The following is an 18085-nucleotide window of genomic DNA, read 5'->3' as shown; positions in this document are numbered from 1 at the left end:
CCGATGCGGCCCAAATAATAACTAGATAACGGGGTACCCCTCTAATTTGTATTCCAACACGAGCAGAACGCTCGGGTTGATCTCACCGGTTTCGGCTGTCGGCTCCAATCCCGACCGGCGTCTCGACCACGGCGCTCGGATCCCACGGCCCGACAGAAACGGCAGGTTCCTCTCCGCTGGGTTCGAAAGTCCGTTAACCTTGGCTGCAGCTTAATGTCACGTTTAAACTATCAAAACGGTATAAACTGGCGCTTCAAAGTCTCTGCTTTCCTCCTCCGTTCAACCTGGCACAAACGGTTTGGTTCGTTCAACCTGGCTCCACGGTTTGGTTCAACCCCTCTGTTGTGCACCACACCCTGTATTAATAACCTCGGGTGGCACTAATGATTCAATTATCCCCCCCAATCAGACCCATTACAGCTCACGTGAATAGGACAAGTTCATATTTTCTCATGGCTTCAAACATGTTACATATAGTATATTTTACAAATATAATAACATGCACAGGTCGAGTGGAATACTAATAATAATAATGTGCAATTGTCACACACGGACAAACATGTCCGTGGCCAGACATGTCTATGTCGGAGGCACATTTTTTATTTTGAAAAGAAATTTCTAGATATAGCCTATATATTGTTTTCATTAGAATGTAGACATATAAAATGTAGACATATAAAAACATATAAAAATGCGTTTGAATTGAACTTTGGTGACATTTACGGCTCTATTCTGTGCCAGTTTTCTCAGCCGCAACGCTACCCTTAACCTGTTAAATACTGATAATGGAGCTGCGCCGCCCCAATAGGTTATTCTAGCACCTGCTCTACCCGTCACCATTATGCCGACGCCGTTATTTGCGCATGGAGGTGTGCCCGTGGGCGTGTTGTTGCTATATCCCCCACATTGACATTCTCAACCCACACATGGGTACGGCTTGGGGAGGGGGGATAGTGGATTCTATAAGCACCCGCTGGTTTATAAAATCACCCGCCAAGTGCACACAGACACTACAATGGCTTTGTGCGTTGGACCATGAGCCGTGTTGCCAGCCTTGGCGAGAAATCAGCAACCGCAGTCCGCAGGTCTATGAAAACAAAAAGAAGCAACTATAAGGCCACATGAGCACTTCAGACTACTAACTAGAGCTTTCATATCCCCTAAATATTTCAGCCCGGCTCGACTAATAATTGACAAATTAGACCCAGCCCAGCCCGTCAGTCATTTTTCTAAAGAAGCCTTATTTCTCATTAAATCGTGGTAATTCGTTAATTCTTCCAACAGTCTATATTTTATTTAAAAAACAGCTTGGAGCAAATAGGGCTATATAAATATATACACTGCCCCATAACCATTTTAAAAATGATAATGGTTATTCTATGAAATATATGTTTCATAGAATAACCGTAATCATTTTTGCGATGGAGAAATCACATCCAATGAATGTTACCTTCTAGGCTACTGCCCGCTGCCTGTGCTCTCATTTGAAGAAATAATCCAACATTTACTTTGAGGTGAAAAAGACATGAAGAAAGCTCAATAGTCTGAAGATGTCATGTTATGGTTTAAACTTTAAAGGGGGCTCGATCTGCTGCTGCGTCATGACAAGACAGCTGAGTGATTTGACCTACTTCTTCGTTGCGCTGCCCTGTTGATTAATTATTTGGCATCAGCTGTGTAAGAATATATAACTATTTTAAATGGCTTTCATATACTCTTGGGGATCTGACTAATATGACAAGTTGCTTATTGTGAACACAATAGCCTACGCTACAAATTAATTAATATGTGAATTTATTTGGATGTAAAAAAAACGTAGACCCGGCTCAGCCGGTGCCGACGGGCCGGGTCGGGTCCCGTTGGGTTTGGGCTAAAATCTTAAGCACTTACATTTTTTATAAGATGATAGGATCATCTAGTGTGATTTTCATTTTGGCTGCTGTCTCATTAAACCCATGCTGCGGGTGAATATTATATTATAGCCTATTATATATATTAGCCTATATTATTATTATATTCCCCGCGTAAACGCTACGTTCATGACCCCCCAAAATAACCATATTTGAACTGGGGACCCCCCCATTTTGTTTGACTCGGTTCCACAGATAAATATTGTGAAAATAGCAGATCTACAAGCTCGCCAGGCGTTGGGTGCTCCATTGTGGTCTCGACCCACAGGTTGAGAACCACTGCATTAAAAGCTCCAAGCAAGTTACATGTCTAGTATGTTGTTGACCACGTAATGTAATATTTTTGGTTTAGTGTTAGGCTTCTCCGTGGCGCGCGCGCCTCATTGCATGCTGTCCAAAATAACAGATCTGTAAGCTGTCGACAGACATGACGCAGCGCCGTTGATAGCTTGTATGTCTGTTATTTTGGGTAGGTAGGCGACGCACATACGCATCGCAGCAATGTGTCTGGGTTTGAGAGGCTTTGATTGATGTAAACTTAAAGTTTAGCTCTGTTCGGGATTACTGAACAAAGGTGGATGATGAAAGATAACGGGGACAATATGGATGTAAGTTAACTTTAACTGCGTCACTTCAGAGGAAACTATGGAGCTACTACAGAGATGTTTACACACCCCTGGAATCCATTAGAATGGTGGAAATAGAACGCCAGGTTACATCCGATGTAACCCTTGTTCTCTGAGTGGAGAGACTGGCTCTCCACTAAATATTATTCAATATTTACGGGAACTGACCCCCCGGGGGCAGTGCTCGTGGATACTCTTTAAGACACATCACATATGGTGGCCCTGCCCTGATTTGCAATCAGTGGGGTATTTAAGCCCCACCCAGGCAGAGCCACTTTGATTAACTTTGATTGACACGAATTTCGGAGCGGCTGATTCGTGGAGAGCCAGTCTCTCCACTCAGAGAACAAGGGTTACATCGGATGTAACCTGGCGTTCTCTTTCGTGGTCGAGACTGTCAACTGATTAGCCACCTAGCCCGCAAGACGCAGGGCTAGCTTACTATGCCCGACATCACTCCGAGCCCGGCCTGTCCTACGGGAGCCAGGGTCTCGGAGGCACGGTGAGTATGACCTGCTCCACCGCCTGGAGCCCAGCACTCGCTCCGTGAATGGGGTGCTGGCTGCCACGCTCAGTCGGTAGAACTGGGTAAATGTAGACAGAGTCGACCATGTTGCTGCTGTGCGGATCTCCGTCAGAGACGCACCATTCCACAGCACCCAGGAGGCCGCCGTCCCACGGGTGGAGTGTGCCCGCACCTAGGCGGCACTGGTACTCCAGCCCGCCTGTAAGCCTGCTGGATCATCTCTGTGATCCAGCGGGACAGCCTAGCCTTTGCCAGTGGTCCAAGCACTCCTGCTTCAGCACCCGAAGAGCTGGTCTGTTACTCTGTGGGCCTGTGTGGCCCTGACGTACGACACTAAGCTCTAACAGGGCAGAGTGGGAACGACTCTGTCTTTGTACTCCATCTGTCCGCATGTCAAAGAGGGACAGCTCAAACACCAGATTGAGATACCTCTGAGAGAACTCTTGGGGAGAAAGGCCAGGATGGGGCGTAACACTGCTCCTCCACCATCTGGGCCTAGACCTGCAAAGCTCCTCATGGACTGACAGAGCTTGCAACTCCACAATTCTCAGATAGATCAGATACTGATAGATCAGATAGATCAGATTCTCAGATCGTATTCTCAGATACAACTGGTGAAGGCCATGTCCTGCCGCGGAGCCCCGCACGCACTCAGCGATAGGGGTGCTGGCTACCACACCCATGCAGTAGAACCTGATAAATGCGGACGGCGTCAAACAGGAGCCGTCACACAGGTCTCAGATAGGGGGGCACCTCGCCAGAAGCCCAGGAGGCAGCGAGGCCCTGTGTGGAATGTGCACACATTCCTGTTGGGGCTGGCCTGCCTGCCCACCTATACGCCTGCTGGATTGTTTCTCAACCCATTGAGGGAGCCCAGCCCTGGAGACCATCTGCCCAAGGCAGTTAGGTCCATACACACTTTAAAGGCCCTGACAGGGCCCAACAGTGACTGCAACCCTGCTCCACTGCCCTGAGGGGGTGGGAAGGGTGCAGTTCAATAGACTGACTCGTACTCTGATCAGGCCATAAGGTGGAATGCAGGGATTGACACCAGCACCACCCAAGCATTGCCATGTAGGAAGCGTCAGCATCTCTCATGCACGACAGGGACATTCTTGTAGCTGAGAAGTTAACAGCAAGAATGCTGCCTCGAGAGAAGCCATTGCAGCCCAAGTGCTCACAGGCTCAGATGCCCCATGCCACAAGGCACTGAAGGCACACGGTACCACCTCCTGTGGGGGGACTGCTGGCCTACCGTGAGAGGGCCACGAGCCCCCTTCGGCAACTGGGTAATTTACATGTTGCCCTTGTTTGGGACCGTCGTGTCACTGGCTGATCCCCAGCGCAGCGACACAATTCTCTTGGGATGAGGAGGGAGCTCACTCCGTGACTCAACGACCACGCCGGCTTCCGCCCTGCAGAACTACATTCAGGTGCGTAACTGGCCATGCCGTAGCACACCCGTATGGTGCGCTCTGCTCACCCCTGACAGTCTCTGCATGCTCCACGGGCACCTCACCAAAAGCCCAAGAGGCAGCGAGGCCCTGTGTGGAATGTGCACACATTCCTGTCGGGGCTGGCCTGTCTGCCCACCTATACGCCTGCTGGATTGTTTCTCAACCCATTGAGGGAGCCCAGCCTTGGAGACCATCTGCCCAAGGCAGTTAGGTCCATACACACTTTCAAGGCCCTGACAGGGCTCAACAGTGACTGCAACCCTGCTTCACTGCCCTGAGGGGGTGGGAAGGGTGCAGTTCAAGACTGACTCGTACTCTGATCAGGCTGGATAAGGTGGAATGCAGGGATTGACCCAATCCGTACTGGCCGCATGTTCAGGAGAGCCGGGGGCACAATGCGTGCCGTGGCTGCCATCAGCCCCAAAGGGCATAGGTACAGTCTCCAGGTCAACCTGGCCCTCAACTGAAAATCTGGGCGAGCCCAGAGGGTGGCCCGTCCCACTGGAGCAAGGGACAAAGTCCCTGCTCTGGCCTCTAACCCATGCCGAGCCTGCAACCTCTCTTGTCGAGGCGCCGGCCTCAGTGCCCAAGTGCCGCCGGAGCCTGGCCACATCGTTGTGGCACTGCTCCTCTGAGCAAGCACACACCAGCCGGTCATCCAATCCTGGATGCGAAGGCTCTCCCGACGCCAAGGTCCCAGGACTGCGTCCAAGCACCTTGTAACATGCGGGGGGCTACTCTTGCTCTCCTTTAGGATCTTGTTCTCAAAACAAAACCCCTCTCTACAGACCTGTCCAAACCAGGCAGGGCAGGTAAAGAGGGGGAGCCATAGCCTGAGCTTGGCTCTCCCAGCTCCGTCGCCCATGGGCGTTTAGTCTGTTGGGCTGGAGTGGAAACGGCAACACACCATATATGTTGCGCTCCGTTCGTCCCTGACAGTACAGATGTGCTCCGCTGGAATCACCAAACCCGGTTCTCCAGCGAACTATGCCACAGCTGTAGACCGACCCAGTCGGCGATACGCTGTATAGCGTGCAGTGACTGATTCAGGGGACCCCTGGCAGACCCAGCGCGTTCTGTCTTGCGTCACTGAGGCCAGATTCACCGACAGAACTCCGCCACGGACGCGTAGACCGACCCAATCGGTGATACGCCGCATAGTGGGCTATAATGGCCGCCCAGGTTGTGTTCGACAGACCACCAGCCGCCTGCCAAGTGATCCCACTGACGGGACCCCGCCACGGACACATAAACCGACACAATCGGTGATACGCCGTAAAGCAGGCTATAATGACTGTCCACACCAGTGGTGGAGAAAGTACTCTATTACTTCGGCAAGCTGCTCACAGCCCCGCCGGAGCATTCCTGCCATCACCTCCCGTGCACATCCACGAGCCTCCTTAGCTCGTTGTAGCCGGGCACTGGCCTCTTGGCCTAACATGGCCGATGGCCCAATCGGCCGCTTCATCGGACAAGCTCGGTCCTCCTGCCGCAGCTTGGACTAGGACCGCCACCGATGGCGCCTCACCGGCCGGAGAGCAGCCATACTCCATAAAGGTCAGGGCTATTAAGGTCACGCAAGCGCCGCGTAAGCGCGCGCCGATACGGTGACAGAGTAGCCTCTGTGTTCGGCTAGCTGCGTCCGGATAGCCATGGCTCTGTGCATTCTCGGGATGAGCAAGGAGCTTACTCCGTGGCTCACACCGATGACCGGATTCTACCACGCAGAATTACACCTAGGTGTGTAGACGGCCCCGCCGTGTCACACACCATATATGGTGCGCTCCGCTCGCCCCTGACAGTACGGATGTGCTCCGCTGGAATCACCAAACCCGGTTTTCCAGCGAACTACGCTACAGCCGTAAACCGACCCAGTCGGTGATACGCTGTATAGCGTGCAACGACTGATTCAGGGGACCCCTGGCAGACCCGCCACGGACGCGTAAACCGACCCAATCGGTAATATGCCGTAAGCGGGCTATAATGGCCGCGGGTATACTGTTGCAATTGTTCGACAGGCTCCCAGCGCGCCCCGCCAGTGTCTCCACTGGCGGAACCCCGCCACGGACGCGTAAACCGACCCAACCGGTGATACGCCGTAAGCGGGCTATAATGGCCGGGGATTGGCCGCACAGTTTGTGTACCGCACAGTTCGTGTACCGCACAGTTTGTGTGCAATAGACCAGCACGTCCTGTCTGTGTCACTGGCAGATCGACAGACAGAGCTACACCACGGTCGTGTGAACTGACCCCGTCAGCGACACGCCGTATAGTGCGTTATTACACCTGAACGCAGAAGCTCCTACCTAAATAAATAGGTATATATTCGTAAACGTATGTATTTGTATACCCATACATTTATATACTCGACACTCGAATATATGTATACTCATATACTTCGTATATTAATACACTTACTCTATCAGTATATGAGCAGAGCCAAGTGTCTCTTTATCTTTATTTCACTTATTTACCGTGAAAGTATTTAAGTATATTTATATACTCATACAAAGACAGAATTGCAGCGAGTGTAGTGACTGGCAGGAGACTCCTGACCTAGCGCCACACTGCCCTCTTGTGACCTGTGGGGCACACTTCTCCTTGCGTCAACAAGGAAGTAACCCGGGACACAATGCAAACTTTGTTTGTTTGTTACTCTTTTCACTCGGCTCCGCCGAGGGCTTTTCGGACCGCGGCGGTGATGACCACTGGTAGTAGATGGCCCGGAGGTCCGCCGACTGGGTCAGCCTCGCTCGGGTTCTACGGTCTACCTCGGTACCGCGCCGTGGCGGCGATGCCGGCGATCCAAGCGCTCAACCGCTACACGGGGTTGGCTCACTTGGGTCGCTCCAGCAAACCAGCGGCCGCCCTGGTCCGCCCTTCGACTGGGTCAGATTCGGAACCAGGCTGCAGCCGCGGCGATGGCGATGCCGGCGATCCAAGCGTTCGGCCGACAGACGGCTTCCCACTTGGTCACTCGAGCAGAACAGCAGCAGCCCTGATCCGCCCTCCGACTAGGTCAGATTCGGAACCAGGTTGCACGCCGCTCGCCAGGAATGTACTTTTGTTGGTGTGAAATATGACAGCGAAGCGTCCCGAGAGGAGCCTCGCCAGACCTGCTCTCTACCAAAGGTAAGTGGACCACGCTGCCAAACACCCGTTCTGTACTGTTTTCGTCTTAAACTGAGCCCACAAGCGTCTGCGCTCGTGGAAATCAAAGAATCAAAGTGGCTCTGCCTGGGTGGGGCTTAAATACCCCACTGATTGCAAATCAGGGCAGGGCCACCATATGTGATGTGTCTTAAAGAGTATCCACGAGCACTGCCCCTGGGGGGTCAGTTCCCGTAAATATTGAATAATATTTAGTGGAGAGCCAGTCTCGACCACGAAAGAGAACAATACAGCCAACGTGAGTACATAGGCTATAGACCTTTCCTAAAACTGTCCAATTTATTATACCCATGTGCTACTGTTTGTCTGTGTACCACGTAGGAGCGTTGTCGCAACATGATGTAATTAATTATTTGGGAGCAGCCGGTGTGTACCAATAGTATACATATTTTAAATGGCTTTCATATACTATTCCGGATCTGACTAATATGACAAGCTTATTGTGAACACAATAGGCTACAAATTAATATAAAAATGTATTTGGATAAAAAAAAAAAAAAGAAGGAAAACAAGCCCAATGTGGCTTATAATAATCAGACCAGGCAACAGTGCAGACAGGTAGATAGGCTAGAGCATATATTGGATCAGGATGACGGCTAGCGCAGTCTTCTCTTAAAGGCAATGGCTTCTGGCACGGTGATTGGTTTTATCATTGTAACGCCCAAACCACACCTATGCATAATGTAACGGGTAGCTCAGGTGTTTGGCGGGTGAGGGGGGTGCCATAGAATACCGAATTTTGCGGGGAAACGCCTCTTGCCTAGTCCGAAATCCGTAATTAGTGGTTTGTTCAAATTTCACCCTGAATAGAGCCCCAAGTCCCTAAATACCCAAATAACCCGAAAAGGTGTTTTCGATCGCCGATTTTCGATTGAGTTGACATTTCTTTTTTGGGGGTAATAGAGGGGGGTGGGGGGCGAAAAATCTCGTCTACCCTAAATGTAAATCCTGGGGACGCCACTGACATGAGTTGCAGGAGATTTTTAGTAGGCCTATTGCACAACCGCTCACAGCATGTTGTGAGCTTGTAGATCAGTAATTTTCGTATCTTTTTAGCCTATAATGACATGCCCAAAATTGGGATGTCAGGGTTAAAGTGGTAGCTATACTTTCAAAAACCTGGAGACTGGGAAGTTATCCACTGTATACTGGCAGGTGGGATTCCTGAGACAGGCGTTAAATGTGGCATGGTCCAAGTATATTCCATGTTTGGGATTTCAATAATTAGGTCTTATCAGTACAGAGCTTTAGCACAGTACAGTGCTTTCATCTTACATCGCAGGAGCAAAAGGGCCATACTTGAGGACAGGAAGAGATTAAGTTCTTCCAGCTCAACTAGTTTTTTTGTGTGTCAACTTTAAGAGTTGTGGTTTCCATTAAGGTGAACAGGTACTGTACTAGCTATCTTGATGACAAAGTCATGAAGGGCATGGCAGGATTGAAAGGAATGCAGTGTCATAATAGTTTGATGCAAAGGTGCCTAACTTTTTAGTTTAGTTTTAGTTTTAGTTTAGTTAGTTTATTTTGATCCACATCAACAATTACACAAAACATACCCCATTATAAGCCAATGGTTCATGTTGATTGATCAAAAAGGCATAGGCTGAAGCTCAAAGCTTATTTATGCCTATCCTTCCTTCATGTTGTTTTAACTTAGATACATCATTTATAAAGTTCATATTATATGAACACTCAAAGTATTACTTAATTACATTCAAGATGTTACATTGATCGTAGTAATCGAACACTCGAAAATATACAATATATACACCCATGTCTTCGTTCTTATACACATATTTACACCCGAATGCGTGCATCTACTAATATACACCCATTCAAATATCATACCGTTATATACAAACGCCAACACTACCACATCACACCATACCCCTCAATCCATCAATTTCCTAGTTATTACGCATATACATGTCAGTATCTCACCACAACATGCCAACATATTATGTTACCATGCTTTACTGAGCAGGCAACACGCCCTAATCGTTATATATTCACATATAACACATATACACCCATACATACATTTACATACATACATACACACACATACACGCATATAAATACATACATATATACATATATATATATATATATATATATATATATATATATATATATATATATATATATATATATATACATACATACATACATACATATACATACATACATACACACCTACCTACACATACATACATACACACACACACCACAATGGAATCCGTTACACCCCATACAATTATTATAATTATGTACTGTATACACTCTATATTTTCCATAAGTCCATTAATTATCATATCTATATTTCTCCAACAGACTCTGCTTGTACTGTTTTTTAAATTGTATTATATTTTTACATTGCTGAACCACCTCCGGTAAACCATTCCATAGCTTCACTCCACTGACCGATATGCACAAGCTCTTAAGAGTGGTGCGAGCACCAAGATTTCTAAAATTCAATTCCCTTCTCAATTCGTACCTCCCCTCTCTATCCTTAAACAATTTCTGTATATTTCCTGGTAATGTTTTGTTCCTTGCCTTATAAATAATTTGTGCCGTTTTAAATTTAACCATATCCAGAAACTTCAAAGTGTTAGATCTTAAGAACAGTATGTTTGTATGCTCATGATATCCTACCTTGTGAATTATTCTTATTGCTCTTTTTTGGATTGTGCATAATGGTTGAAGGTTACTCTGGTAGGTGTTTCCCCACACCTCCACACAGTAGGTCAGATATGGCAGTATTAGCGTGTTATACAAGGTGTACAGTGACTTATAGTTTAAAATATGCTTTGCCTTATACAGTACTCCAATACTCCTTGCCACTTTGGTCCGTACATGATTTATATGGGCTTTCCAACTGAACTTATGGTCAATTATTACTCCTAAAAAGATATTCTCATAAACTCTTTCCAATATTATTTTGTCAATCCTTAGCTCAACCTTTGTATTACAGTCTATTTTTTTATTTCCAAAAATCATAAATTTATTTTTTTTAATGTTAAGTGATAATTTATTTAAATCAAACCATAATTTCAGTTTCCCCAATTCAACAGAGACAACTTCCAACAGCTGCTGAAGGTTCTCCCCGGAGCAAAAAATATTAGTATCGTCTGCAAAAACAACACATTTCAAGATACTAGAGACTTTGCATATATCATTTAAATATAAAATAAATAATTTGGGGCCCAATATAGACCCTTGTGGGACTCCACAAGTAATAGCCGAGCTTGTTGATCTATGTTCTCCCATCTGTACAAACTGTTGTCTATTTTCAATATAACTTTTCACCCAATTAAGCCCAATGCCTATAATACCATATCTATCCATTTTTCTAAGTAAGATATCATGGTCAATTGTGTCAAATGCCTTCTTTAAATCAATAAATACCCCTATTGCAAATTCCCTATTATCAACTGAACTAGTTAATTTTTCTATTACATCAATTAATGCCATTGAAGTTGATCTATTGGTTCTAAAGCCATATTGACAATCTGTCAAAAGCTGATGTTTATCGATGAAACTGTCCAGCCTAGCAGAAAAAAGTTTTTCAAGGATCTTAGAGAATTGAGATAACAAGGAAACTGGCCTGTAATTTGTGTAAAGGTGTTTGTCTCCTGCTTTGTGTATAACTTTGTGTATAACTTTGATCAGAGGAGAGGAGGTCTGATGGTGAGGCTCTGGATCAGGGGTTTCCATGGATTATGATTGTGGAGTGTTACTACGGTTATTATTAGCATTATTGGACACTTTGAAACGCTTTCTCTCAACTGACAAAAATTTACTTTACTTGTCCAGTTCTGCCCTCCTTTGCCTCGGAGCTCCTTCTCAACAGATGACATGCCTTCTGTTTTTGCTCTTTTCCTGTACAATTTTTCACATGTGGTCACTTACCGTTGACTTTAATTGTTTCATTGTCTGGCACACCTCACACACTCTATTAATCCATTGTCTTAAAAAATGTCATCAATGCTAACATTAGCCCGTTGAACAGTGTTATTTTGGTGTATTTTGTGGGTTTTTGTGACACAATGTCACGTCCAAGGTCCAAATGATCACCAGCCTTGGAGAGACACAGTGCGGCTGCAGAGTTCATGTGCAACCTCTAATAAGTCAACATGTTGAAAAATCTTTAGAAAACAGCTGATCTACAAGCTCACAACAACTCGCAAAGCCACGCGTTGTGAGCGTGTACACCGGCTATTTTAAAATAGCCAAAGTATATAGGGATACAGTGGTTAATGCAGGTTTTGTAATAATTATATACATCTACAGTTTACAAAAGGACAATATTTCCCTCTGAGATGTAGTCGAGTAGAAGTACAAGTACTGAAAATTGAAGATAATCCAGTAAAGTTAAAACCCCTCAAATTTGTACAGTACTTGAGTACAAACAAATGTACATTATCTATCTATCTATCTATCTATCTATCCATCAGCATAAAACGAAACGAATATTCTATCTATCTATCTATCTATCTAACTATATATTGTCGTAAATTGGCCATGATCAGACAGGAAAAAACACTATTCCCTAAGTGCAAGAATGAACAAGAATCCAGTTGAAAGAGGGTTTGTCCACAGAAATGTATTTATTTCCATAGACGTTGACATCTGCATTGCCAATCACAGAGTGTACTTAAATCACAACAACATCACAATATATACAGACAGACATTTCACATAGAACCTCCTCTCTGTCCTCTTTCTTGTCCACTCACAAACAAGCTTCTAAAAACAGCAGGCTTCCTGACCAGCCCTTTTCTCAGTCACACAATCTGTCTTGGTTTAAACACAACATTTATCTATTAAACTGCACTTTTACACAAGCTCATAATATGAAATCATTGTTCAACATCCCATTAGCCTCAATATAAGACCACACACATATGTATTCAACCTTCTATGAATGATTTAGACAAAAAGAGATAACTTAACTAACATTACTTTATTCTTAGATATAAGAGCAGCTGGTTGAATCAGCTGTCTCTGTCTGTTGTGACTCTGGGCCCTATTTACCTTTCATCCTAAAGCAGTAGTCACAGCTTCACACCTGTTCAGAGCAAAAGGTCTCACAGCACTATTTTCTTACCATATAAGGTCTCACAGTCTATTTCTCAATTTAGAATGCTATTCCCACACTGTTATTAACCCTTAATAAATGATATAGTCCTGGATATACCATACAACTTCCCCTCTTGGAGGATGATCAATAATCCTCCATAAAAAGGGATATCCAGAGACTTATCTCACTCCTTACTTGAAGGTGATCTCCAAAATCTTTTTTAGACAAACAGATTTTCTTGTGTATTGGTTAGCATAATAGCGACCCCTCTTGTGGGTTATGGAACTAGTAACAAATCAACGCTTATTTCTCTGTAGACAAATGGAAATGAAAAGCAATCTTCATAGGGTTATGGGTCAAAACACATCATATAACATACTTTAATATGAAATGTTCTTAGTGTTCACGCGCACAGATATGATCTCTGTTCTTTCTTTTTTCGCTTATACTAACAACGCAATGTTTCTGGTAAGCCTCCTTCTTTGAATGTCCATGTTTGCACCTGTAGAATGATCAGTCATTAAAACAAAAGCTGTTCCTCATTGTAGAAAAACTGAAGCCACGAAAAAGACTTTCAACAAGCCACTTCCTTGAAATCACTGCCTTTTTGGGAATGTGCCCACAGCTATTTTCAGCACTGGACGTAGACAAAGAACATATGGGATTATCCACCCGTGTGTAGTAACCTTCATTCTGCAGATGAAATTCTGTTGAATCTCAAAGGCCAGTAGAACTGAATTCTGAAACATATAGCCGTCTGCTTGATGTCTGTGGGTCTATAAACCTCCGTCATTCTGCCATCCTGTGTTGTTGCGCTGAGCTGTCAAACCGGACCTCGTTGTGGATATTTGTAGAGCTGGGTTCAGAAGTTGTCCTCCTGGCACCCCCTCTCTGCTGATACGATGACACAGAGCTGTGTAGATGATGTCGGATTGAAACGGTAGATCTCAGTAGAAGCAGTGGAGATGCAGTGCAGTGCAGATCGGAGAATCATTTGGGTAGAGCAGCTGTCCTAGCGATATCTTTGGCGTGCTCCTTTTGACATCCCACCGACTCTCCTTGCTGCCACACCGCCATGGTCACCCCTCTGGACTGTCATCATCTCCAAATTCCTCCCACGCCAGTGTCTCCAACTTTCTCCATCTCAATCTGTTCTTAGTCTATAAAAACACTTGGAAAAAACTTTCCTACAGAATCTAAACATATAGTATATTTTAGCTATGACCTAATCGTTTTATCCCTACATAACATTGACTCAATCTTACATTACAGGCTACTATGTTACTTTTCAAATTTTTTCTCTTTGTTATATTTTACAAAACAATGATTCCCATTTGTTACTCATACATCAGAACGTTTTTAGCATTTTCCTAATAATAAATACAATTTTTACTGTTTCAGCAGCTATTTAACTCTATGTCCTGACAATAATTCAAAATGTGTTCTATAGTAATCTCTGTATAAACATCACCCCTCTTGGTTCTAAGTTTAGTAATATCAGAATTTTTACTCTCAATATTTTCAAAATGTGTACACTCCTTAATAAATCTATTTTACTTAAGTAGAAGATTAGAAGGTCAGTGCTGGTGGTGTCCATCACAAGGGTGTTAGAGCAGCTTAAACAAATGGAACAGACCCCCCTATCTGTCTGCCATTCTATTAACTAACTTACTACCTTAAGCCTATCGTTGGCTTCTTGAGCATGAGGATAAATTCCCCTCCAGACACAGATTGTGGCCCTCAAGGTCTGCCAAAACTATACTAATTACTTAGGTCTGCATCAGAAAATTACTCTTTCCACCCCTATAACTCACATCAACCAACACTTACCTTAAATCTGTACCCTGTGGTCAAATTCTCTTTCTTTCCCTGGCTCCTAGCAAAAACAAACGAACAAAAATTTGGTAATTTCAAAAATGGCACAGAACATCTCCTATATTGCATGCTTAAGTATTATAAATATTATCTATTCCTTGGACAAAAAGCTTCAGCTTATTTTTTAGCCCCAGTGGTGAGCCATTGAATTAGGTTTTTAGCTCACCATTGAAACTCTGAACATTACTCAATTTGTGATATATAAAAGGATATGACTCAGACCGGGAACTGTTAACAAGTTGTCACTCAATTTAAGGCAAAGTTTTATCTAACATCCAAGCACAACAAAGAAAAGTCTGTATCTTTTCAAGAAAACCTGCAAAGAAAAGGTGTAATACCCCCTCTTAACCATCAGAGGTAAACAATGGTTCTCACTTAAGTCCTTCGGATCTCCTAAAAATAAACCAAAATCTAATGCATTGTAACAAAATATGGATCACAAAGAATCTCTCTGGTGCACATGGCTCAATCCTCCAGTTTAACCTCTAATTATATCCAAAACCTTAATTTTAAAATCAGCTCCATCCGTGCATCACAGTCAGTTCAACTAAATCATTTGTCTATTAATTAAAGCACGCATGTGTAGCTAATACATCCGTTCCTCAATTTCTAGGCACCTTTTAACAGATCCAAAATATGGCCGTGCCATGCTATCCCCGTCGTGATCAATCTCAGCGTCTCCCCAGAGAAAATACGAACGATTCCGTTTCTTGGCCAAAGTAACGAAAATCTCCCATGGGCGTGCACTCCCAGGTCATATCTCTCAGGGAAAAAGCCTCAATCTTACACAACAGGGACAGCACATCACAACAATACACTAGACCAGCCAAACAATTAAAACTGCCATGAATAAGCACAAAACAGACCGAAATCGTTTCTATCTAATAAAACTTTAGTAGTATTCAATTAAATATTTTTCCACACGGACATCAACAAGGTCTGTAGTCGATCAAATTTAACCCTTGCTTATAACATTCCAATTATTTTCCAATTATATTCCTAAATTCACTTTTTACTGTCTTCTTTGTAGATTACTTTAACAGTTCAAAAAGATTCTATCACTATTCTATTCTTCACTATTATTTAGACTATTATTTTGACTATTATGTTGAATAGTTATGTTTCTGTTCATCAATTGAATATCTACACAATTATTTCACATCTCTCCCCTCTTTCAACACATTCAACAAAAAATGTGTTGAAAACAAAAATGAAACCCTCCAACCCCAAAAAACAGCACTGGGTCCAAGCTATCTCAAGCACACAGCGGCATCGAAAAACTCTCAAAATCCAGGCGTAAAAAAAACAAAACAAAATAAAATAAAACCACCTAACCTTCCCAAGACACAGATCACAACAACCACAGACCGCGCCCCCCCCAGGGAAAAAAATCGCGCGTGTCAACAAACAACACACACACACACACACACACACACACACAGTCACCTCTCCTAAAACACCAAAATAATCACATAACTTTTAGCAAAAACACCTTTGGAAGGCAGGCAATTGTTACAAGCACAAGTCATGCTGTTATAACCGAAAACATAATTACATCAGTTAAAGCTGATTTTGTGTTCTATAAATAACAATACTCAACAACACAAAGACACACGCAGTACAAGACCAACATACAATGAGACAAACATCACCTTCTCCTCACACACACTCTCACATACACCCAAAACTGACATTACCAACCACACAACAAAGACACAAAACAACATTACCGCGTCACCACCGCCAGTAAACAAACAAAGACAAGACCAGCTTCACAACGTGAAGAACACCAAACACAGAATCAACATCAAGCTAGCATCAACACTGCCAATTTGAAATGAAATAGCATTACCACGAAAGTGATAATCCAAGATAAGCAGTACATAGCCGAAAAGCCATGACACCAAAGAGTCGCGTTCACCAAGAAGGCCGAAAAGCCACCACAAAATGAAACACAGAAGTCAGGAAAATCAGCAGAACCACAGGTCTACTCCACCATCACCAGAAAGCAAGAAAAAAAAAGAGATGAAAACGCCTTCTCACCACCAATCAAAACAAGTCAAAACACCCCTTATCATCAACATCATCATCATCATCATCATTTAAAAAGACATCTTAAACGCCCTGGAAAAAGCATCGTGTTTAACCAACGAGCCGGTGTATAAACGCCTGATCAGAGCCGAGTACCGATAACCGGTGTCTTAGCTTTAATTCCATAAAAATAGTAACACTTTAAAAGTCGAGACTATAGGCAGGAAATGTAAAGGCCATATGAGCCCCGCCTTCCATCCTTACCCTAAGGGCCTACAGGATTTAAGAGATTACATAAGCAGTAAATGTACTACATTAAGGCTAGGAAGTGAAGCCACGTAATCAATTTTTGTCGTTTAAATGTATGCATTGCGCCACATACATGTAACCGACCCCACCTGTCAGAACCGGAATCCGTAACATCATTGCACAGGAAACAGCGAGAAGCCTCCGTCGGATCATTAAAAAACCAAAATACAGATTCTTTGCACCCAGTCAACAAAAGAAACAGATGCCACTATAAAATGAGACCGTCTCCCGGATGACACAGGGCCCCGTGGTTGCCAATTATGTCGTAAATTGGCCATGATCAGACAGGAAAAAACACTATTCCCTAAGTGCAAGAATGAACAAGAATCCAGTTCGAAAGAGGGTTTGTCCACAGAAATGTATTTATTTCCATAGACGTTGACATCTGCATTGCCAATCACAGAGTGTACTTAAATCACAACAACATCACAATATATACAGACAGACATTTCACATAGAACCTCCTCTCTGTCCTCTTTCTTGTCCACTCACAAACAAGCTTCTAAAAACAGCAGGCTTCCTGACCAGCCCTTTTCTCAGTCACACAATCTGTCTTGGTTTAAACACAGAACATTTATCTATTAAACTGCACTTTTACACAAGCTCATAATATGAAATCATTGTTCAACATCCCATTAGCCTCAATATAAGACCACACACATATGTATTCAACCTTCTATGAATGATTTAGACAAAAAGAGATAACTTAACTAACATTACTTTATTCTTAGATATAAGAGCAGCTGGTTGAATCAGCTGTCTCTGTCTGTTGTGACTCTGGGCCCTATTTACCTTTCATCCTAAAGCAGTAGTCACAGCTTCACACCTGTTCAGAGCAAAAGGTCTCACAGCACTATTTTCTTACCATATAAGGTCTCACAGTCTATTTCTCAATTTAGAATGCTATTCCCACACTGTTATTAACCCTTAATAAATGATATAGTCCTGGATATACCATAATATCTATCTATATCTAGCCTGTCTGTCTCTCTGTGAACACATTACTTAATAAGTATGATGATTCATTATATTATTATATGATTATTAGATAATGATTATACGTGCCCCATGATTATTATAAGATCAAATATCTTAAT

The 18085-nt window shown here is 43.8% G+C and overlaps 2 protein-coding genes across 9 annotated transcripts in view; both read left to right on the top strand.

Annotated features, from left to right (window-relative positions):
* The window catches only part of epm2a (EPM2A glucan phosphatase, laforin), an 88094-nt gene that overhangs the window by 20316 nt on the left and 49693 nt on the right, over window positions 1–18085 (top strand). The gene's annotated exons all lie outside the window — the stretch shown is intronic.
* The window catches only part of LOC308102615 (protein NLRC3-like), a 48395-nt gene that overhangs the window by 7562 nt on the left and 22748 nt on the right, over window positions 1–18085 (top strand). The window lies entirely within an intron of this gene.

The sequence above is a fragment of the Gymnoscopelus braueri genome (genome assembly GCF_963280865.1).
Source record: "Gymnoscopelus braueri genome assembly, chromosome: 16".
Classification (NCBI taxonomy): Eukaryota; Metazoa; Chordata; class Actinopteri; order Myctophiformes; family Myctophidae; genus Gymnoscopelus; species Gymnoscopelus braueri.
The sequence above is the reverse complement of the archived record's forward strand: the minus strand, read 5'-3'. Positions and strand labels throughout refer to the sequence as shown.